The 25449-nt window shown below is 44.3% G+C and overlaps 1 protein-coding gene across 2 annotated transcripts in view; it reads right to left on the bottom strand.

Annotated features, from left to right (window-relative positions):
* The window catches only part of LOC118512694 (platelet binding protein GspB), a 130251-nt gene that overhangs the window by 51572 nt on the left and 53230 nt on the right, over window positions 1-25449 (bottom strand). For both annotated transcript variants that reach the window (XM_036057501.1, XM_036057502.1), the window contains exon 3: window positions 24147-24188. The gene's annotated coding sequence lies outside the window, so the exon portion shown is untranslated. The remainder of the gene's footprint in view (window positions 1-24146; window positions 24189-25449) is intronic.

Raw genomic sequence — 25449 nt, 5'->3', positions numbered from 1 at the left:
AATCGATTATAATATTTCAATATCCACGCCTCAGTGAGCTGTCTTCCAACTCTCAGCACATAAAAGGAAACATCTGTGACTTTTAAATCTGTTCCGTCCAGGGACGTCCATAACTTGAGGACGCAAAATTGCTCCCAACCCTCACCTAATGGTAGCGCCAATATATCCACCATCTGGTTATCTGGAGCCCTTACCGTTTTACGGTCACATTTGATATTGATGATGTTGTCAGCGCTACAAGCGATTGGTGATCGGGCAAGTTATTTCGGAGTTATTTAAACCTCGACCTCCCACTGCATCCCAGACACAGCAGGGCACACCGACTAAACGCCACTCGCGCCTCAAAACACCAATCCCCTCCCCCCAAATGGAGCCCTAAAATTACTCACGATTACGCCGGCCGTCCACAAGGGGAGTGCCGCACACTATGGGAAAGACGCGTCAGAAGCGTAGAGTAGCAACGCGAACGAAAAGCAACGACAAAAAATGACTTCAACAAACTAACCCGAACACTTCACGGAATGTCTCACCGAGTCCACCGTGAGGGTTGGTAGGAGGTGGCGAGTCATCGAGTTAGGAAGAAAATTAAGTGCATGGTACTACCAGCCAGCCAGCCAGCTACACGAGTAACAAGTCCCATAAGAAACTGGTTTAAGGCTATCTGGGAAAGGAAGAGTGGGTGAAGAAAAAAAAAGCACGGTGGATAAAAATCACCGATCGCTAGAGGACACTGGCAACACTATCGAGGTGTGTCACTGCGACGACGCCACCGATCGTTCGGATGGGAGTCTAGAAATAGGGCACCGAGCTGGAGTATGCGGCGTGCAACACAAGGCATTACTGCACAAGGCACTCACACACAGACTCCACTCAACTGGGGCAACTCTCTTGCGTCCTGGGGGCGTTACAACTCCGCCAGGGTTTCGAAGGACGACGAAAGTAATGCAAGTAATGAAAACACAGTCGCCTACCTACGGCACCACGCGGCGATGCTGGGGTTCGCCACCTATGCGAACCAGGTTACAAAGTGTTGCATAAAAAGCTACACTGAAAAGACGCCAGAAAGGGTAGTGCGAACAAAATATAGTGCAAGCAATTGATCGAGACCTATTTTTGCTCCACGCTCGGCTGCAGCTAATGTCATTAAGCTGATTAAATTGTCGCTTCGATGGGCGGTTCGGTTCGGGGCCAATAATGCCATGCATCGGTGCCGCTGGGCGATTCTCCATAGGTTCCATGGGGCGAACTGCAATTGCACATTATGCACCGAGCTGCGCTCTCTGTGCACTGTTCGTTATTAAACATATTATTTCAGCCCCGCGTAAATGTTGCACGTGTTGAGAATGATTTATTCGGTAAATTTTTAACAAATGTGCCGAAAGCATTGCATACATTCGGGCGCGAATCGCGTAACGAGCGTTCTTTTCATCATGAATATTAATAACTTAAACCCAACCCACGGCGACCCCTCATCCGACTCACCGAGTCCATTTAGGCTGCAAGGATGGCCCCGCTCATGATACTGTACGGGCCCAAACCCCCAGCGTTAAGTAAACATGCTCATAAAAGCCACCCGTTACATGGCAAAGATTCCTTCCGGCAGCATCAGCGTTAATTCGCGTACGGTTTTTTTTCTGCCATGCGTTGAGGTGATAGAGCTTTCGTAATAATTGTTGACCCCATACACAGCACCGCATCAGCATAACGCCATAATGTACGTGGCGCTTAAAGAACACGAATTAACGAATGCAAAAATGGCGTCGAGCGCCTTCAATCCTCCGAGGGAATAAATACACACACACCACACGGCGCTCCTCATGAATGGGTCAAAGCCAATAAAAAGAGAACACTGCCAAAAGGTTGACAATCTCGCCCCAAGAGCCGAACGCCGCCACGCTTGGTTGGAGTGTTGACAGGCAAGGCGCACCGTGGTGGCGATGATGATGATGATGATGGCCCGTTAATGGTACAACGGTCGGGCTGTCTGTCTGTCTGTCTCTAAAATGACACATAATGATGGTGAGTATTGAATAACCATAAATCACCCACGGTGGTACATTTGAACTGCCTTGATCTGCTGCCGGTTGGGTCCGCCACGGCCTCCCTCCGGTCCCCGGAGGGAGTATCGGTTTTGGTGGCTTCAGTACACCACGGATTGGCGCGTTTGATTGACGGGTAAAGCCCAACTCGCCTGAAGTCTGCTTGGGGATATCGAAAGCGGTCTATGCTCGCTTACCACTTTGCAGGCTCGGAGTGCCAGAACTGTGGACAAATTTGTGCAATCGTAGAAAAAAGGGTTAGAGATCAAATGACGCCTGCAAGAAGGGCTTTATGCAACAAGGCATGCTTTGTGTGCAGGAAAATGCACTTTCTTTAGGCAGAGTAAGGCAGGGTTTTCCAACTACAAAATTGAACGGAAAATTCAATCTAGAAGTTTTCTCTTGAAGAATTTGACGTCTCGGAATTTTAAGATTTTATCTTCCAATTTAAGGACAGAAACCCCTTTTTAAATTGTCAACCAATCTTGGACGATTGTGAAGAAACATTCATGCTTTAAGGTTCCAGAAAAAAATATCATCACTCCAAGAATTTATCAGCACTGCTAATTAGCTCCCTCGCTTGGGGCGTCAACTGATTTTAAAGCAATTAACCCCCGAAAAAGAATTCCAGTTAATTGTTTAAACATCCCTTCCAAACATTAAATGTACCTTGAACGGTTCAAGCATTCCAAGAAACATTCAAACCAGCAGGGGAACATTTCTTTGAACAATGCTTTCGGGAACGTAACCCTCAATGAGGCTGCTGATTGCTGTCGAAAATCGTATCAAATTGTATACACACACACACACTTAAGCACACACTCAAAAAGGCTACAATTTCAAGCTAAAAACCCATCTGCGCCATCCCTCAACCGGCACGCGCCACATCCTCTTAACATCCAAAGATCCCATCCAGAACCTCCGAAATGATAAAGTGTGCCAGCTTCCAGCCATCTAGAACACGGCTTCACGCCATCGATAACCAGCGCAAACAAGGAGCCCCGATAAAAACCCCCGTCGAACGAAGGATGGAATTCAATTAATTAAATTCCTTCGCTTTTCTGTTTCACAAACCGCAAAAGAAAAACACATTTCGGCAAAAGTCACGGCACACAGGCACCGTTTCACGTTGGCAGGAAAGCTATCGTCAAGTGGTGGGTTTGTGAGGCAGAAAGGCTCAGACATCCAATGGCAACGAAACAAGCAAACATCAAACACAATCCGACAATTTGTCTCAAAAGAATCGAAAGCACAAAAAAAGCATCCAAACCCGAGACCCGAAAGGAAGCGTACATTCCCTGTACTTTAGTTGTGCTGGTTCGGGGTTCAGTTCGAGTAGCATTTAATTTCGTTTGTGACTTTTAGTATCCTTTTTTTTGTTGGCGGGGCAGATTTGATGTCTCGCTTGTCTCACTGTTGCTCTCCCTGCTTTCGGAGAATCGATGAAAATTACACGTGCCTCCAACGGTGCGATCGATCGTTCGGCATAAACAATTTTGGTTCAGCTAATCGCCTTTTCTGGTCGCATTATGCTTGTTATCGTTCTAAATTCCTTAAAATAGCTTGTTTTCGTGGCGTAAAAATGGCTTGCGGGCGTGCGCGATCCGGGCACCGCTGTCGCAGTCAGCAACAAAGTAGCAAAGAATCAACGCGAACAAACGACGCCCCGGAGCGGCAGCGTGCTTCCGTTGCGAAACTTTATCGAACAATCTCAAAAAGCGTACAAAAGCTAGACGGACGGACAAGTGGCGGGGATACATCTTCCAAACCACACGCACCGTGTAATCCGGCGAGATTTAACTACACCACCAACCAGGCGTTCAAGGCATCTTTCAGGGGGAAGATTTTGACACCACGTCAAACGATCCACATCCACTTTTGAGAAGATTTTTGTTACAAAAATAGAACCGCCAAGCGTAATGGTGGGCGAATTCTGCGATATCCTGGCCGGCTAAGTAAACGAGCATTAAGCGGGATTGGTCTATGTGTTCTTACAATTACATTCGATAATGGTGTTTGACGTAAATAGACGTCAGGTAAGTGATTCAAAATTTATGTCAGCAATAAATTCCGCTTCCGAGCTTGAGGTTGTTCACCCTCAGACCGCTTCCTTGGTGCATTCGTGCACCCCGTGCGGAAACGATATAGCGTGCACCGTATGACAGCTGTCAAACGTGGACGTAAACAGTGTGCAACAAGTACCTCGGATGCCAACGGATGTCATTTATCAACGGTACTACACACACCGATAAATTATTGTACCCATCAAACCAATATCCTTGTGTCGATTCTAAAGGGATGAATAATGTTCCCTGTTTGCGAGCTGTTTAATTTACGCTCTAGTACGCGAGTGACAAGGTCCTTCCGAATATTTTACGGCAACATGCAGTTTTAAAGCTGTTGCTCGTGGATAGACGAGTAATTAAAAGATCTTTTTTATATCCCAATTGTTTCGAGCAACCTCAACTAGAGGCGAATGAATTGTACCTACCTACTCCCCAACTGCGACATTGAACTCGTGTGCCGTTCACCATCCAAAAAACTCCCCAATGAAACTTTTCTTCCGTGCCGTATCTCAAGCCTGTCAGATTGTTTCCTAGCAGCTAGCGTTTGTTGTGTCTATCTCGCAAAGGACATCTGGAAGCTCAGGAAGCGTAAAAGTTGAGCACCCCGTATCCGGGGACAACCTTATCACAGATCTTCGGTGTTCCCTCACCCGACGACACCGAGCAGCGATCGGAGCTAGAGCTCAAGCCGTGCTGCTCTTGTACCAAACGACCACGACGGGCGAATCTATAATTACTCCAAATTTTCAAGGTCCCTCGAGGCAACTTGCGCAACAGAGCGGCTGTGGGGCAGCCTAGCCAGTCAGTACTCTATGGCTTCGCTGCAAGCTTGACTTGTGAGCGAGCAGAAAAATGGACAAATCTGACACAAAAACCCACAAAGTCTAGATGGCCCTGATCCGGCTGTGTGCCACCGACTAGAACTCACCGATCGCGTTCGAAGCCGTCACGATGACATTTTGTCATCGGCACTTTACACCAAGCACACAGGTTGGGCCATTCTTTCTCAACGACAAAAATTAACCCGTAAACATGATTTATGAAAAATGACCTCTCACATCTCTCTCTCTCTCGCATTGATTGTTTGAGGGGGTGTACGCTGCACGGCCCGGGGACGACACGAAAAGTCGAGCAAGTAAGTGGTGGCAGGTATAATAACGAAAATCATTTGCCGTCAGCAAAATACAACACACAAAAAGAGGCGCCCCGATACGGCCACCACTATTTTCGAGCACTCGCAGGCACTCGGAGCGCTGGCCAGGTCTTCTCGGTTAGATAATTAAAATTAATGATTGGTTGGCCGCATGGGATGGCCACGCAGTAAGTAGCCACCGTAGCCACACTGTGAAAGGAAAGTGTCGGAACGGGCACAGGCTTGACCGAGTCGACCGTGTGAGGTCACTGCTAGGTGTGTGCTGAGTGCTGTAAGTACACTGCACCGCAAACCAGTAGCTGAACGAAGCACAATGTGCTCAGTACTTGCGCTACACCATTCGTTGTTGCACACGGGCACCGATTATTAGCGACTAATTAATAATAGGAGGGAAGTTTTCAGTAGCGAGCTGAATCGTACGCCGGTGCGCGTCCTTGAAACCGTTTAACTTGGTGGCACCAAACTTTGGAGACCACAGGCGGCACACGCTTTTAAGGTTAAAGTGTTCCATCAAATTCGCCGATCTTGAACTGGCCAAAGAGACAAAGAGAAAGGGTAGGTAGGCAGTCAGGTGAAGGGCATCACAAGAAGAGTAATTTGTTTGACAAAGGTATAAAGGCAATAAAGGCTTCTAAACTGAATCCTCGCAAGGCAGAACTCCGAACTGATACAACCCTGGTGCAAAACTTTCCGAACTTGGAACTCGAAACACCCATTACAAGCTCGAAAGTTGTGGCTCAATTGTGGCAGATATTCGTCCGGAACAATCTGTGGATCACTTTAATCCAACGACTAGAATAGCCCGTAGCAGTTGCTCTTCCTCCGTGGTGATATAAACCTGTAATAAATCTCGAGTCCATTTACAGTTTGATAAAGGCAAGCCTCGTCTACTCTCTCGTAATCGCTGGAACTTCAACCCGATTGACTCCCTTCACCTGGAGTGATGGCTTCGCCCCGCATCGTTTAAGAGCTTACCACAATTATGCTCCAGATTGGATACCTTTGCTCCGAAACCCCCGGGTGAAGGTGAACCGTTGCGCGGATCAAACTTTCCCATTTTATGTAAGAACCAACACTTAATCGTTTTATTGGCACCGTTCCACAACGCTCGCAGCAATCACCCACAACCGAAAGAGAGTAAACAAATTTATAGACAGTAATTAATCACACGAAAAACGGTGCCCGTTTCGTTTACCGGTGGTGATTTCGCGAACTAGACTGTCCCACACTACCGGATAGTTTTATGCCTTACGTCCTGAACGCACGGCCAGACAGAAAACGAAGCAAAGGTCCGGAAATGTTCGCTACGAACGTCAAGGAAATGGCCAATATCGAACCGATGTGTTTGCTTGGTCGGTGGATGTTGTTGGATTGATGGGATACAGGTTCAGCGTGCGCGTGTCGACTAATTGGGCCATTTTCATCGTGTAAACATAATGAGCGCCCCCGAAAGCCGAAAACAAAACCATTTCCTCGCGGACTTTCACGCTCCGGTACTGTACACGTAGGGAGGTCTCGAACCCTTAGAGTTGGGGTAAGCGAGAAGGTGTTGCGTAAACGCTCGCAAGGGTAACCTTACGAACTGTCCTACTTCTTGATCTGGATCATGTCTTTGGGGTTCACCCCATAGTAAATGATCTTAAAGTGAATGGGGAACTTTGAGGGACTTTTGACATATGCACTCGCTGACATACTTCATTTTGGGCCATATTTTGAAACTGAAATTTGAAGACCCGCATATTGTTGAGCGTAGAGATCCTTCGAACTTCTGGAGCGATCTAGAGTACAGCAAAAGCTCATCACGATCACGTAAGAAAAACTCATTTAAAATATTGACTTTTTATAGTTATTTCCCTGCATCTCTTGCCGGGGTTTCCAGCATACTTTGGACGTACCCTTACAAGTTTTCGCTCCCTCTAAGTGATCCTGGTGGTAATTGCCCACCGTCCCAACCTGCCTCAAATAGGTCAACTCTCTCGGGATTGCCATTATTTTCCAACTGCCATTTGGCACATTTCAAACGAATCCGTAGAAACAACACATCTTCAAAACGAACGTTGCGCAATCGGACCGCATCGATCACGGCACCATCTCGATCTCTAAGTGGTGCAACTCAGCAAAAACAAAAAAAGAAAGCCATCTACACTCACGAACCTCCCGAGGAAAAGGGCCCATCAGATTTGGACAGATTTGGAGCAAAACATTTGGCCGCAGTGATCGCACCCGGAGATAGAGGAAGCTCGCACCAAAACCGATCCAACCGAATCGGCGTCCCATACACCTCGATGGTCATCGTTCGATTGCTTCGTTTTGTTGCAGAGCTTTTCCTTCCTTCACCTTGTAGGAGATTACGCGACCGCTAGCAGACCACCCCACTAAGCAGCAGGAATGCCCAAGTGTCAATCAAGCCAAACGGTACATCGGGTTTGGAAAGTATGCGCGGTCCACTTCGGTTTTTGAACATTTTCCTTCAAAAATTGCTATTTTATGAACGCACGCTCACAATGGAATGGATACACAATGGGCTTAACTGAAGCGAAGCTGTTTTGTTTTCTTTCATGGGAAAACGATTTGTGCCTCCAAATTGGCCCATATGGTCGGGTCGGGAGATGATGGAGATGTCTACCGGACATTAGTAGCGCCGGCCAAAATGGCAACAGCCATTTTTGTCTTGGGTGGCATTTCGGTTGTTCGATGCAAAGCTATGAAGTGCCGTATAAGCAGAGGGTCGAAGGTTTCGTAATAGGTTTGTTCGAATGAGTTGAATCATCCGGATCAGTCAACCCAGAGACCAACGGCGAGCTTTTGTTGAGGATCAGACAGGCCATGTGAATTGTTGGCATGAAAACGGTCTATTTGATGGGGATTTGATGTGATGTGAACGGGATATGTGCTGTCATTTCGAAGCAGTCAAATGAGTTGTGAATTTTTAACTATTTTCTATGGCGTTTGGATCGATTATTAAGCAGTTAAGAATAATCAATACGCAGTTTACTCCCGGAAAAGAATATGTTAGTAAGGCTGATTGGAATGATTTGCTCATTTTATGGCGCATAATGAATAGCTTAACCTTTAATCGTTTAACCACAAAAAAGCACGTCAAAGAAATAAATCTTTTGATAGTTTTTCATTACAAAAGCAATATTAAAAATTAGGTATTATAAAAACGAGTATATTTTCATGTCTTTTACCGGAGACCTTTAAGCTGCGTTGTATAAAAAGTATTAAATTTGGTTTTACTGGTTAGATACTATGAATCGAATTTATAAGAATAAATTATGCACATTTCACAGTTTTTTTGTTTGTTTAAGAGATATTTATCCATTCCTGGCTCTCCATGGTAATGCCTGCCATATCAGGCTAACCAGTCTTAATGATGCCTCGTAGTTGATCGATAAAAGTTAAATATTCTTGACTGAGACAATTTACCCAAAAATATACCCAAATTTCGTCTTCGAACGTTACGAATATATTGTACCAAATATAAAAAAAAATTTAAGTCATTTTAATATAAATTGTATCGAATTAAACCATCTGATTAATAATTTCTACAAAAAGCTTGATGAGTAAAACTGAAAAATTAAGCTTCAAGGAAACTATTTCGAATCTTTTACTCTAATTGCTGCCAAATTCCAGTCGAAAGTAAGATATTTAAGGATTTTATGGGATACAAATATTATTTGAGAAATAATGTTTCTCTCTTACCAGACCTCACTTAAAAATAATTTAAAAAAAAATCACAATAAAACATGAAAAATCACAATTCATACGAGTGACACAATCTGCCTGGAACAGAGGCAGATTAAACCATGTTACAAAAAGTCGAAAAATGCTTAAACAAAGTACAACGACGCCTTACCCATAACACATTCCTTCATTTACAATCTCAGCACCAACCCTTACCTGAACCCGAACTCGAACCACAGACCCAGATAGCGACCGGAAACGACAGCTATTTTTTTGACCCTCTCACAGCTAACGGTAGCAAACCGTCCGTATGGTGGCAATAGAGTGCAAAGTTTTTAAACAATCCCTACAGCCCTGACCCTTCCGCATTCTCTCTCTCTCTCGCTCGCTCTCTTCACACTTTACATTTGACCAACCAAATTAACGTTACCATTCGGGCGGTTGCGCGAACGCACGTTTTAGTGCACCATTTCACCCTTAACATTGACAGAGCAAGGGGGAAACCCCTGCTACGGCATTTTACGGTGCGCTGTAATATAGTTATGCGGAACGTAGAACATCGGTGCAGACGCATCTCGCCTTTTCCCTCCACCAATTTTAAAGAAAAGTTTTCCATCCGTATCGCACGGTCTGAGCCCGAAGAAAAAAGGGTGGTTGTAAAAAGCACGATGGAAATTAATTATACAGTACCTCGTGATCGTTCTACCACCCTCAGAACGGTGAGGATGCTTAAGTGAGGGGTTGTGCATTGGTATTCCAAATGTAATGCAAAGCAACATTTTCCGACCTTGTGTGTGTGTGTGTGTGCCCGTGGGCCAAAGCACTTTCCCGATACCGTTCGACATAATGCGCAAGGTGCATTAAAACGCTCCGTTCTTCAATGGAACACAAAAATTAACCGTTTTTTTAAAGACTGCACCCGCAACGCATCATCATAAAAACAATCTGTACGTTTTACTGAGTGGTAGAAAGAAAGGCACCGAAAATGGAGCAAAGCATCCCTTACTTACTTCATTTAGACCCTTCACGATAATGGTTTACCTTTTGGGGGGGTTATTTTTTTGCGATTGCCCCTTTCTATCTCAGTCAGTTGTGGTCAGTTTTATGTCAGTTCAGTGGTACAGACAGATTGCATAATGGGGGTAAGTTTTTGGAAAAATCTCCCAATGAACCGTTGTGAGTTTTTTTCTTCTCTCCCGTATGAACGCCTCATACACACGCCACGTGCTCGTGCTTGAAGCATCGAAGAAAGTTAATGAACAGTGCAATCGAGAACCGGCTGCACTCAACGAAACTTAAGCTTTAAACGGAGGCTAAAAGTTCGGCGAGAAATATTGTTGTGCGCTTGCTGAAGCACAGCAATTGTCCGACTGACATAAGTACTTCATTAAGGGCGTAAGCGAAGGTGTTGATTGGGCGGACCATATTCACCCCCTTCATTTAGGTGTCGGTTCAACTACTTGCCGAAAACGCTTGTAACGATGATGATGATGATGATGATGATACTGTTCTGGTAATCGAACCTCACACATAGGGCGGCATTTGTGCACAAACAATTGACCGCGGAAAGCGATTCGGTAATGTGCGAAAAACGGGGGTCTTTAATGGTGAGATGTAGGCTATTGCTTGTTGATTTGTAGCATTACGTTAGGCTTCGTTTTGTAACTTAGAGCTGGGAGTAAAAAACATTGTTTGACTAGAATTATTCAGACAGTCTAGACGCTTGCAAACACTTGCTCTCTATATTCATTATGAAGAGATATGGGATTAATTGTACAGCGATCCTACTGTTCTTTAATACCCGGAAGCTCAAATCTTCTACAGAGCACTATTCTGCTTCCTATCTATAAAGCTTTATGAGCTCAGCAAAGACCTCGCCTACATCCAGAGCAACAAACTCAGAAGGTTTCCTGAGGTGGCGGCTGATCACGTCATCAGAATGACACCATATGGCCCAACCCATGCTTACATGCCTTCACGCAACCTAAAAGGATAAGACATAACTTTGAACTGCCAAGGTGAAATAAATAATTGGCAAGCTTGTTGTGTATAGAACTTACTTTTGGTTTGCGGGATTTTGGATCTGGAGATTTTGAGTCGATAAATCATGGACGACTAGAACTAAGGATCTTGTTGAATTTGAACATGATAGAGGATATTCGAGACGAGAAGTTCATTCCAGTCTCTCCATTCCAGAATCTAGTATATAATTGTTGTCACTGATGGCTAGTATGAGTAGTCTTCGGGAGTTCGCGTCCAGGACACACACGAGTTCAACACTAGACTGATTGAGTAATAGTAAACGACGCGAAACCTTCATCTAGCTGATCCAACTCAACCTGGACTCGTAAACTATAAGCTATAAACAACCATCCACGCATGTTATCCTCAAATCTATAAAGTTTAACACTTTAGTACAAAAAAAAAATAGAAAAATAACAACAAAGACGTGTACATAGAAACTCGAGAACCTCACAAACTATTCGCAGTTTTTTTTTATTCATAAAGAACGGCCTGGCCGTATTGCTTAAAACTATTCGCAGTTTAGCTCCACCAATTTTGCGCGCAGAACCCATTTCTGGGTAGTTTATGTTATGCCGCGAACCAGACTGCACACAGCACCAACCACCTAACCCCTGGCAATCATAAATTCGATAGGCAACAGATCCGTTGTTCCGCTAAGCTTTGTTCACCCTCAAAGCTCACCCCACCCCACGATTAAGGTCACAACACCCTTGTGTGTGTGTGTGTATAGTGTGGCTGCCGTTTGCAATTCGATTCCGAACAACGACAACGTCACGGTAACACGCGCACCGACATTCGCCATTCGGTGCGGTTCCATTTCTTTCCGGTCGCGCAAAGAACGGATCGTAGAATTGCAGCTCAAATAAACTCCCCCACTCCCCGTCGATTGGCCCCGAAACGGTTGGTTGGGAGCTGTGTGGTGGAGGTAGGAGGAAAACCAAAACAAAAAACAACACAACACAACCGCTGAGCTGATGCTGGGACCCTAGTGGGACTAGCGAAAAGGATCATAGTTACCGTTAGCCACTTAGTCACGCTCGGCTTTTCTGCCGTCGGTTGTGTCCGTCGTGTCACATTTTTTGTCGCGCGCGCAACCACGATCGCGAACAAACAATGGTTATGGGATTTGAACCGACCATGGTTGCCCTTTTTTTTCCTACCTTTCTTTACGACAACCGACCACCATCGTCAAACGTAAACAGTTTAGTGTGCAAAACTTTTGCACAATACAAACTCTGGGTTACAAACCGGTTGAGGGGGAACGGGAGATGGGTTGGGAATCGGGATATCGTTGCATATTTCACACCCACAAACGTTTGGGCCGGGAACAAAACAACTTTTCCTGCATCTGGAGCGGATCGGACCACCCATCCAGAGTGGATGCTAGGAACAAAGTTATGCAAAGTGTTGTTCGGAACAAATCGAACATGACGTGGTGAATCATTTGGTGCTGATAATAAATTATTAGGCAAAGCAACACCGGACGATTATGAGCGGTTCGTGGTTACCATAAGTGGGCGATCTTATGATGCATAAATAAATTTGGAAAAAGTCATAAAATATTTCATTTCCTTACAAGGCATCAAGTAGAGACATCTTTCTCTAGATGTTTCATCTAGATACTGGGAACAGTTTTATTGTAGTCGAGCTTCATGTGTCGTAGATTTATTGCTTAAGCAAACATTTCTTATGTACTACAAGAATACGCATTTTTTAAGAGATTTATCATAGAAAGACAAAGATCTAGTGGTCTAATCGCTTGCTGCGCCATTCGCATCTGCGTGATCCGAAGCAGCAATGGCTTCAAAAGCTCCAAGAAAAGCCAACCAAAAATATTCACAGAAGATTTGCGCTTTCCTGAGCAAAATAGTTGAGGATAAAGTAGGACACTACCTGATCTCCAGACTTTTTTGGAGAATGATTATAGGGGTTGCTACTAGGTTGCCTGACGTCCGACAACTTCAGCAGAAGTTGATTCTACATTCGGAAGATCTAACAACGTCAGTAAACGCTGAAGTAGAGATAGTTAACCAGAGAGATCTAGATTCTAGGAAATATCAGGCGAATAGAGAGTTGCTTGTTTGTCTGCCGTTCATCTCAGCATCTTGAGAAGATATATCACTGGAGGAGATGGACCTGAACATTAATGATGAAACTCAAATCGAAGATCTGCTCTGTTAATGCTTCATATATAACGAATCTGATCCCAAGAGTCCCAAAAGGCTCCTTAATTGGGAGAAGTTGTTGGTATTTTCTTCTGCTGAGATATCTGTAAAAATTTGCTTTTTATTTTCATACACTTTAAAGCACCATCTCTTTTTTATAAATACGTCCCCATCTCTCCTAAACCCACGCATTGCTTCACAAATATCAAAAATTGTGCCATAAATCAACCCACGTGATAATCCTTTAACATCCTGCCCACGATTAATATTCACTAAACCAATCAAATAGCCCAACGCAACGCCGCTGGGAACATAAATTAAAACCGTGCAGCGCCACAAAATTGTTTTAAAGTGATGATCAAAATGTAATACTTTTAGTAATTAACGTACACACACAACGCACACACACACGCTTCACTCGCGAAAACCACGACACCCGACACACGCCGGAACCAGAAACGTTTAAATAAAATGTTTCAAATTAATTGAGATGTACTCGGCAAACCGTGCAAACAGTGTGCACTTTTGGCAAACGCCATTACAGTTTCGCTGATACACACACACACACACACACACGGTGCATCCATTTCCGGTATCACATCCTGGATGGATCCCCCGAATGCTCCTGGGGGTGGGGGGGATGAGCAGACTGGTTGTGTGATTTTAATTATAGCCGATGTCCGATCTGTCTGCTGCGCCAGCAGGTTTGCCCTGGTGTTGTGCCATTGACCATCATATCACCCGGTGGTTGGGAGGCACACACACACATCAGAAAGGGAATGCACTCGGTGTAATTTGCACTCGACAATTGTAATCATTTAATCGACCGAATAACCCATCCCACCCCACCGTCTGAATTGAGTGCTTCCGCGCGGGCGTTGTTTTCCGGGAAATAGAAGGATATAATTTTCGGATTCCGGACCGGCATACGGACAGTATGCCACCCACCAGGTCCGGTTCAGGATATTGATGATGTGTTTACAGATGTTTAGTGCCCTAAAATGTTTGACCCTTCGTCCTTCGTTCAACCGACCACAACCCCTTCTCGGTGGTCCGGCTTCCGGTGGTTCTATAAATACTACCAAACTGAATCCCTTTCACTCACTCTCATTGGCGGTGTAACCGTATCCACCTTGAAATGGGGCCGAATTTTGGGCAGCTCAAATATACCAAAACTCCAAAATATGCTATAAACACACGCTCATCAAACCCTGCTATCCCTAGTCACCCTCCCCTATTGTCACGCTCCTCCCTGCAAGTTTCATAATTAAACTGTCAACCATTACACAGCAAGCTTATTGTTTTTGCCCCATTCATGCGATACATTTCACCTGTGGTTGGGTTGGGGTCTGAAAATGTCTGAAAGTGGGAGTGGGCAGGTTAAAAATGCCAACAATTGCAATCGATAATGCAATCCAATGCGAGCACTTGTTGTTGGCGTAGAAACGTTCGCCGATCGGCATACCGGATTACCGATTTTTAATCGATTTTTAATCGATACAACAATAATGTAGGCTCTCACAAACACACTCAAAGTAAACTTTTCATTTGATTAAACTTCAACTCAGTACACAGACGGTTTTTGGACAGCAATTAAACTGTCATCGATTGGAGACAGATATAATCGGTCACTAAAACATATTAATGATTAATCGGTTTTGTCCGCTTATAAGATGCGTGTGGCACGGTGTGCTTTAATAAATCCAAATGGGAGATTGTTTTTCATTAAAATAAAAATAAATTAAAAGATTTATAGTTTCCTTGAAGTAACTATAAACATATAATTTTCGTTTTCCGATTACTCTGAATATCTCCATCTCGCATCCCATCTGATTGAACCATATTTCTGGTTCACAGTGGTGCTTGACCGCAATTAATTATGTACCGATTAATGGCAAGTAATGATGCCCCGAAGGAAACGAAGGCACCCGGCAAACGTGAAACACTCGGCTGAGGTTTTTGTCATAATTAATTGTATAATTAATTCGCTCGTTAACCGCATGGAAACACTTGCCAAACGATTGTTCGCCTCCTGTTGGAATGGGCCCTGTGTGGCCCCATCTGATTGCATGGCTAATTTCAAGTCTCTTTACACTTGATGCTTGGTCGGTGGGGGGGGGGGGTTCGAGTTCGTGCCAATATTTCGTGCTCTACTGAAGCAGCAACAAAACGTTGCTCTAAGAGGGTTAGAGAATTTCGGAGGAAATTAAATTAAATTTTCTACAGTCTGGTGGAGCATACCCGCCGTTTGTGTCCCTTTCGTAGCAAATAGTTTCACCATGTTTCACATTGCTAAACTTGTATTCAAATCTTCGAAACGAAAGATGGAGCTGACTTGGGGTTCAAAGGCAGCATGTACCACCCATCGAACAATCTAAATCGTAGCATTGTTTTTATTTTTCATTTCGGATATTCCTCTCCAAAAGCGATCACTGGCGCAATCAACACCTTCAGCACGATTTGCGACACGACCGGTGTGCGTCACGCGCGGTTACAATTAATTCGCTTTGCATGACGCGCAGCGATGTGTTTCGCTTTTGTTTCTTGCTTTTGCTTTCTAATGTGAAGTAAATCAATTTTGTAAAAACCAAAACCAAAACAGTTCGACTGCAAGCATCATTTGACATCGTATACGGGGTTTGAAGCGATCGTCCAGAGAATGGGAGTTTTGTGTTATTCCTTATTTTTTATTCACAATCATGGTGCAGCAATGGATTTGAGATGGAAAATGTGTTTGTCATGATGGACATGATGTTCGTTAATTTTCCTTTCATTTTGTGGCATGCAAGTGATTTGAGCTTTTTAAGGGAGCAATTTGATGTCTGTCTATTAATCTGATTTACGTTATATATTAAGTAAGGAGCAAGTGTTACGATTTTTTTTTATTCGATTCTTATTTTATTGTGATTGATCATGCCAAGGAAGTCACAACAAAATGAGAGAAAAAATTGGCCAGTCTGATTTTTTTTTTTTTTTTTGGGTGGGATCTATTGTACATAGTTTAGTGTGAACCAGCTTCTCTACTACTCCATACTTTGATCATTATTTTGATGATAAGAAACACATTTTAACTGCATAGAAAACAACGATAAAGTCATGTTATATTCACAGAACAACGGAGTGGAAAATTTTGTAAAACGGTGGTACTCATAGAAAATCGTATACTATGAGCCTTAGAGTGATTCGTTGCGGCTTCTTTTATACTTCGTTGCTTTGCTGTTATAATAAATTTATATTATTCACACACCGTGCACAACTCAAACAATACTATTAAACACACTCTTTGTGTGCGTGCCCGTCCCGAACCTTTTATCCTTAGGATTTTCCTTCGCTTTCCACGGTGACGCTTCTCCGAATTAACCTCATTAAGCGTACGCGCCGCCATTGTGCCTCGCGCTACGCAGTGCGAAAAGGTGTTGTGTAAAATGTAATTTCCACCCTAACCATCAAGCCTTTACCCACCCGCCACAACAGACCTGGGTGGTAAACTGTGTGTGTGTGTGTGTGTCGCTCGCGAGAGAAAAGTCTCCCGCAAGCAAAAACGGAGGGATAGGTCAGTAATTCGGCGAACAGCGACAGTCAATGGACGCTGATGAAGACTCGCCCCCCCCGGGCACACCTGCGACACCTGCCAGGTTTTGGGTGTGCTTTGACATCACACCGTCGTTCACCCGAGGGTGGATGCTGCTTCAGCTGCTGATTCCATGGGTGTTGTTTAATTTTAAATCAAATTACATCCCGTACCACACTGTACCGTCGAGTACAACCACTGCAACGCTCATGATGATGATGCTCCCCGTCGGGATGGGGTGGAGAATAGGGAAGAAACGTTGAAAGGATGGTTGGGGAAAGAATTTTCCAATTTTCCGAATTTCACCCATTACACCGGGCGATTCGGGTTCCCGGTACCTCCCGACGATGACGACGTGTTCGGTTGTGGTAATGTAACTACCATTAACCCTACTCCTACAGTACCGACACTGGGTTTTTGTTCTTATTGCACGACCTGCGCTGGCACACTTTGCAAATCGTGCCAAGTCAGGTGTAAAATTATGTAAAATTGGCACAGTTTAATTGAGTAATTGAAAGAGGTTTCTCTTCGCTCTCACTTAACCGGTGCGGAACGATGGCACTGCCGGTTTTCGGTTTGCGGGCGTTCGAGGTGTTTTCGAGCTGTGGTGTGGCTACTTTCGCAACGTGCGCTCACGATCTACGAAACATTGAGACATTCGGCTCCAACTGTGACGAAGAAGCATATTGTTCCTTTGCCTCGTACAATCACCTCAAGCTCTCCGCTGGCACACTGGCACTGTCATCATTTCATCAATCTTCACTTCATCGACAGGAAGTTTGGTTGGTGCTTAGGTGGCAAGATTAATAAAGTGCCTGCTTCAGCTTCCGGTGCGACCGTTCTGCCCTAAATAAACGCACCCGAAAAGCGACCGAATCAGTATGGTCTTTGGGCTCGGGGTTGCTGACAGCAGACGCCCAAATCCCCCCCGGTTAGGCAAAGCGTCTTGAACGTGAGGGCCGGAAAAAGGGTCAGTTTTTCGCACTTTTCCCACACTAAAACCTCGATCGACTTAATGAGCTGTCACCGTCACAGTGTTGGGTTCCCAAGAGGAAATTAATACATTCCCGTCTTGTAGCTAGAACTCTAGCCTTGATTAGGGACTTTTTTTGTTTTATGAAAAATCCATTCACCTCCGGGATTAAATATTTTCCCCCAGTCGGGCCTGTTAAAATCTTGCCACGGAAATCGAACCTGTCCAATTTGATTAAGAAGTCAATCAATTATATATCCACGGGCCCTTCATTTGCAGGCGTAGCCGCCGAAAGCCCGAAAAGTTCTCACCTCCCAGATAGTCTGGCACGAAGAAGAAAAATCCTCCCTGTTCGTTTATGGATTGTTCTAAGCTGTTCAAGGTTCTTCTTCCCCAACCAGACCCTCAACAAGAAGTGTTGAAAAGGCTTAAGAATTACAGCGTTATGTTACCGTCAGGGATTTTAACGAATGCTGACTACCGTTCAGCCATTTTTCATCACCACCATCTGGTTTTCTCATTCAGCTACCAATAACTTGCCTGTGCTAATGAGCTTAGACGAATCGTGCGCTTTTCCAACGCGATGGTGACAAATTTAAGCCATCGACTATCGCAATGGCGTAACGATTCGGCGAGTAGGCGTTCAAAGGGAGTTCACAGAAACTGCAAGATGCAGATTTGTCCGATAAAATGCAATTAAACATTACATCACGAAGATGGAAGGCTGGGGGTTGATCGATGGCATCAGACAGGCGGCCGATTGAGGTAGCAAGATGTTTTCAAGATGCTGAATTTGAATACTTCCAGCGGTATGCAAACAGTGAGTAATTGACAGATCTTTTTCTCAGATAGCAATAGCTCACTTCGTAAACTTGCAATTGCTTGGCAGAAGAATAATGATGAGCTAGATGAGATGCAAGAGCTATTTTCGTTTGGGATTTTTGTTGTTGTTGTTATGACAGTCAAGCTTTTCTATGATTAATTTTGATTGCTAAATAAATATTTGAACAAAAGCAATTGAGAAAGATTTTTTTTAGACTACAACTACCAGGCATCATTCGACGATGGCCCTGAAGAGTGCATCTGTAAATGATAGCGCTAAGGAATGTACAGAGTGTGACATAAATATAAGAACAATCGTTTTTTGTTGGATGAAAAAAACCTGGAAGTAAATCACTAGCTTAATCAAATTGATTTTGCTCATCAAGGCAGATAAGGTGTTATTGTAAATTGATAAAACTTTGGTATCGTTGTTCATTAGATTTTTTGGCAGTTGTGCTGCGTTGGAGTTTCATAAAACATCGATTGGTATTGTTTTTATTCAGCAAACAAAATGCCACTCAAAATGCTCTTATAATTATATATTACACTGTAAATTAAGAAAACCCATTTATTTGCTCTTCTTTTGCATGTCAAACATGTGTAAACCAAAACAGTGCTTACATTCTCATTATAAACAACTCACACACACACACACCGAGAAAAAAGACACTCCTAACAAACACCAAGAATGCGTACTCATAACTTATGCGTTAAGTATCGAAGCATAAAAAGCGCTGCGCCAAAATGCCATCAGCTTACATTGACATTTCGAGAGACAAAAATGTGCACACGCAAAGGAGGGGACGAAAACAAAAAGCAAAACCCTCCCCATCTCCATCCGTCCGACAAAAAAAAACTCCCCCTAACTGAAAGTGCAGCCACGGTAAGCACGAGCACCACTTCTCAAACCCTCAGCCAACCTTTAATGTCAGCACACGTCCCCGCATAACAGCTGCTGAAACCGAAACCTTTTCCAACGACCACTTCTGCAAAAGGAGCTCCCTCAATCTGTTGCTCTTTATTGGATAATTTGGCTGCGAAGGTTTCCGTCTGGGCCGTTGCCCCACTCGACGATTCATGGGATGAACCGGACACCCGAGCCACAGACCCGAGCGTACTTGACCGTGCAGAATCGGTCAGCTAAGGTAATGTGAACAAGGTGAATAAGATGAACCAAAAGCATTATCAACCGCAAGTCCCAAAGTCCCTATTGCTCGTAGACGGCGAAGATGATGTATAGATGTATGTTAATGTGCGATATGGCTCGCCATCGCAAGGTTGCTCACGTGTGTGCAATCGAAATAGTGACGCCGAGCAAGCTCGAATGAAACCGAGACAACCGAGATCGGGTGAATGGCATTTAAGGGTGTGTTATGGCGCTTGAATTTTAGGTCGCAACCACAGAACGGTGCATTCCGGCGTGGCTGTCGTTTGTACGCTTCTATGTATGTGTCTATGTATTCAAGCTAGCAGAAGCAAAATATCATCTCCAAAGGCTACATTGTTGCCTTCATTCCAACCGTTTTGCACCCGGCGACCATCGCAAACTTAAATGGGAGAGTGAGCTGGCTCGTGTGTTCTGATGAAGACATGCTTTGCGCCACGATTTCCCCCCTTCCAAAGAGCAGAAGGCTTCGAGGCGTTATTACATTCCACAGCGGAAGGAATGTAACAGAGATGTTTTTTTGTCCAGAAATTCGATAAATGTCAAACACGTCAAACACATTTTGAGGCATCAAATGGTTTCCCGAATGGGAATTAAATATCTCAGGTAAAACTCGACCAACAAAGTTGAAGCTGCAGTACCTGGACGACATTCAAAACCCAAATAAAACCTTGAACAATTAAGTACATGATAAGGATTTAATCTGGTTTAAGTATTTAGCCACGAGCACCTGAAAGTCTCCTGGGACCTGTTTCGCAAAAACCTCAGTACTTCATCCAGACAGCATTAAAATGCTACTAGTCGTGATATTTTTTGCCTTTCAACACTATTTCTAGTTCGATCGACATCGCCGATCGACAGCAAGTCCTCGAGTTGACTCCACCACCATTCTGTGTTGAGTTCCTTCCCATCTCGAATCGTGCCTGAGACCGTGTCTAGCAACACGCCCGGGTTATTGCAGTCAGTGCTGCTGCTGTTGCTCATGCCGCTCACAGCACACGGGAAAAGAAATCACTCAGACACGCTGGGCTTACCGGGCCGAACCTTGAAAGATTCTACCTTCTTCTTCAAAGGGAAGGGTGATCTCCCGGAGCACACGGAGCAGATGCAAAAAAAAGGCCCCCACCTTATGGGTGCCACTCCACAAAAGAACTTCGCATCCAACAGCCAAGCCACTCGAAAGGCTGCTGAAGGCTTTATTACGTAAAATGCTTTGGCATTTCGACGCCACCGCGAGCGGTGGCCTTTCTAGCGCCTTTGCAGAATGTATTGCACAAAAACAAAACTGGTCGACTTTTCTCATTACCTGCACAAACAAACAATTTGCTCCGGAGTGTCCGGATGGATGGAACGCGTTCGTGATCGAGAGATCTACACTGCCTCTTCGGCGATGGTAATTAGCAAATTAGCAAACTTGGTAGAAGGGTTTGGAAGTCTAGGTGTTGATATCGTTCATCTACAAAGTGGAGCAGTGAGGAATGGATAGTTTAATGTGTGATTTCAACTCTCGGCAAGAGGCCCGTGCTCCGTGGAACGTGGTCCTCCTGAAGTTCTTTTCCCATCTTTCTCAAATTGATTTGTAAATAAACAATAGAGCACATTTCAACACTCCCCACAGTTCGCTCTGGCCGGTTTCCAGCGTACCAAGGCTGCCTTGAAACTTCCAACTATAAAAGTTGATACACACGCTAAGTGCTCTGCTCCTATATCGCCCCCTTGGCACGTTGACACACTCGGACGCCATTTACGTTGATCCGGCGCAAGGCGTATCGGGTAACCTTGATTTCGCTATTTCACCAGCCTAATGGGCAGGATAAGCAAGCTGTCATTTTACAGCCGAACTCACTTTGGGCCACCATTGCTACATGCGATTCCATCCGATTCCATTTCCTAATCTGCTCACCACCTCATCATACGCTGCAAACGAGGTAAACGACGACATGCAATCTTTCGTTCCTTTTTTCTCTCTCTCTCTCTCTCTCTCTCTCTCTCTCTCTCTTTGCTACGGTTAATGAACGTCTAGCAAATGGACGGGGGGGAGCATTCTGGTTCGATGCAAGAGAAATTGGATGAAGTTGGCACACCGAACCGAAAAGCGCCGATGCTCTATAACCGCCTGAAGTGCTGACCTGGTTCGCTTGGGGCGCATTTTCGCCCGCTGTGTAATTGTGAGTGTCCGGAGGTTCTGCATATGTGCACAACCAGATCTGGTGAACAATACCGGCTAATGTTGCGCCATGCCGCAACACACACACACACGCAAGGGCTTGAAAGGTGAAACTCATCAGAAGGTGGGAAGCTGGTGCTGAACCCACCGGTAGCCATCTCTTCGACGATCCTCAACCGATCGCTTAACCACGTTCTGATGATTATCTGGCTGCGGTACCGTTTAACCTTCCCCACTCGTTTCGAGCTACGAAATTACTTAAAATCTCGATACGAACTACTTCACTTGTGAGCAGTTGTTACACATTCCATTTTTCATCATCCGCCAATCTTGTGCCAATAGCCTGCCGCATGAGTGTGTGACCCTGGACGTATATGCACACCTTGGCGATGGTGTGTACGCTTGGTCCGGTTTTCCTCCATCCATACCACGTGGTGTTCTCTATGTGTGTCCAAATGCGACCCAAATTAAAGTAATAACCCTAATCATCCCCGGTTTCGTTTAAGATGTGGTGCGTGTTGCGTACGGCTCCTCTCAGCTTTGGTCATCGTACGGCGTGACTTACCGGACAGCTGTCGTGTTTCGGTATTTTTGTTTTTTTATTTCTCGCTCGCATACGGGTACCATTTAATTAGGCTAGTGCACGAAAAACACCGACCCCGGAACAGGAACTGGGATGGAACAACTGTTGGAATGTTTTTTTTGCTGCGTAATAGTAGCATTTTTAAAACGATTTCTGGACGGCTATGTATCATTTTACGTATGCCGAAGTTCAAGGTGAATTGAGTTAAGGGTACGTCTATCGTGTTCTGTCATTAGATCACATTAGATATCCACAAGTTTCTAGAAACGGACGTATATATTGTGCTTCAGTAACTCAAAAAGAACCTTTAATTTCCAAAAATTTATTTTTTAATAGCCTCAACATAATTCTTAAAACCGCAAATTAATTTCAGAAAATCTATTGCTGCTGTCTTGATAACTCTGCTAAGCTTCACGTCGCTCAAGTATCATCCTTGCTCGTAAAACATATAGAAAAGTCTTTTAATAATATCCGTGGGCTAAACATGTGGAAGCTCACCTATGTGCTACTCAATCTTTTAAACAGCTGTGAAGCTCTAAAACAGTCCCAAATATCCTAAAACAGTGCTCAAGAGGTGACAGTATTCTAGCCAAGATAGCTTCAGATATTACTATGGACAAACAGGCGTAATCAATAGCATACATCTCAATCTTAGATTGTCTAGCCATAATCGTCCCCATTTTGAAGATGCCCGGTGCCTGTTTTTAATGCAAACGTATTTTGAAACAAATACCACACTCATCGTACCGCTCCATTGACCACCGCTGAAGCCCAACCACAGCGTCTCGTTACATCGGATGAGTTGTAAACCAGTTGTAATTAAATCGTAGCTACATCGGCAACAACAACACAGACTCGGGTGTGGGCATCGGTTGGAGACTGGAGAAAAACCTTCAACCATAAGGCTCGTTTTCGCTTGTCCACCGGAGTTTGTGAGTGGCGAAAAAAAACACACACACACATCGTACCTCTTCAACCAGTTGTTGTCCGACAAGAGTCGATTGCGTTCAACAACTGCCGGCGACTTGCTTGTCGAACACGAAGTGTAAAATTGTCGTCATGTCGCTCGGATCGTGCTCTGTGCTCGGTTTCGGTGCCATTTTTACACGCTCATTCAATATTGGACCATAAATTTTCCCATGCTCTACTCGTGTGTGTGTGTGTGTGTGTGCGAGCTCCATCATATTGAGACGGTAATTATTAAATTCAATCAGTTTCAAGTAATGCTATGGTGAGATTTTTTTTCTGAGTCTTCCTTAATGTGTCACACATGAATGTATCGTGCTTGGCTTTGCACGACGTACGCACAATACCCCAGTCGCCAATGTCGAAAATTGTAAACGATCACACATTGTGTGACAAATTTGCGGTAAATTTCGCACCTCCGACAAATTGTGGAGCATAAATTTTTAATCAAATTTTTCACCGATCGGGCGTTGCACTGCTTATTGTTGCGTCGTCGTTTCCACGTTGTGCTGCACACCATTAACGAAATTAATTTTCCCTGCTTCCTATCAATTAATAACCGTGGGCTGCGGCTGGTGCTGTGCCTGATTTAAGCGTATCCTTTAGCGAAGTGCTTTTAGCCGAGCATTATACGCTATGTATATATTTTTCATCAATCCTCTCTGCCTTTGTTCATGCCGACGGAACAGCTTCGATCCATCCAACGGGCAGTGTTGGATGCTTTTAAAAATTATTGTTACCCATGTACAAACATGACTTCTCACCTGTTCGGTGCTTTGTTTTTGTATTTTCCCGAGCGTTTCAATCTGTAAATAAAAGGAAACAGAGAAAAAGAGAGAAAAGCAAATAAAAATGAGAACAAGTGTGTAAAATTAATGTTCATCAGTGATCGTGTTGACCAAACTGTTGAGATGAGATTTTTTGTTTGTTTGCCTTTGCGACGATAATGAAATTGATTGTTTTCCCAACGATTACACGCGCACACATGATCTGCACGTTGTTGTGCGTGGGTTTGGAATAAGTGGTTTTTAATATACATTTCCTTTATCAAATATTGTGTCGATTGGTGAGTCTATCATAATAAACTGCATGTGGGGAAACTGTTATGAGGAAATTGTTGGTGCATTTCCAATTAATGGAATCATTTTAACCTAATATTGTTACCCCTCTAAAAACAATCAAAATGGAATTCTCATCAGCATACAAATACTTCTGATGCAATATTTTATTTAACGAATGGATTGGTTATCACGGCGGCAGCAGGTCAAGACAGCGGTCTGGAGGAAGCATCAACGCCATCACAAGCTTGTTTCATGATAAGACGAGCCCACCGTGAAGTAAAGACCTGATCTCAAGATCATTTGATTCTGTCTGTCCTTTTTACGCAAGCTAAATCTGCAACTAGCTACAACTTGACGTGCTCTCGTGCTAGCAAAGCTTCACCACACCTTTACAACCCGACCACGTTCGTGATTCATCTGTTTGCGCTCAATTTCTATCCACCACAGCTTTGTCTAGCTCACCGTACCCCCATTAGCTACTGATCTGAGCCGATGGAAAACAAAAACATATTCCACATGGCACACGGTAAGCCACCATTTCGTGTTGCCACGGTCACTACAAACATATCGTACCCGTAATTGGGTGAGACTGGCCAGCATTAGGGCAGGGAAGGCTACACGACAAGACGGTTCGAACCAGACGATAAAAATAGTCTTCCAACTTTCTACCAGAATGCAAACGGTTCAAGCACTGAAAACGTGCGCTGCATAGAGCGCTCCAGGGGAAAGGAAGGAGCGAACCCGACCCATCCCAACATTGTCCGTCCGACGTCGTCCCCGTGAGCAGTGAAAATTACACCCAATCAACACCAACCAAGACACCCAGACAGAGAGAGAGAGAAGGAGACTGAAATGAAAACCTCTCCGTCTGGCCTGGTGTTGGTCAACTTTCTTTCGTCTCGAACGGGCCAATATGGTGGTTGATTCAAGAAAGAAAGCACGAGAAAAAAGCGCCGACACGCATTTCGAAAAACCAAACCTCCTCGTCCCGAAACGGGTGAGATCG

Source organism: Anopheles stephensi, chromosome 3 (assembly GCF_013141755.1).
Source record: "Anopheles stephensi strain Indian chromosome 3, UCI_ANSTEP_V1.0, whole genome shotgun sequence".
Classification (NCBI taxonomy): domain Eukaryota; kingdom Metazoa; phylum Arthropoda; class Insecta; order Diptera; family Culicidae; genus Anopheles; species Anopheles stephensi.
The sequence above is the reverse complement of the archived record's forward strand: the minus strand, read 5'-3'. Positions and strand labels throughout refer to the sequence as shown.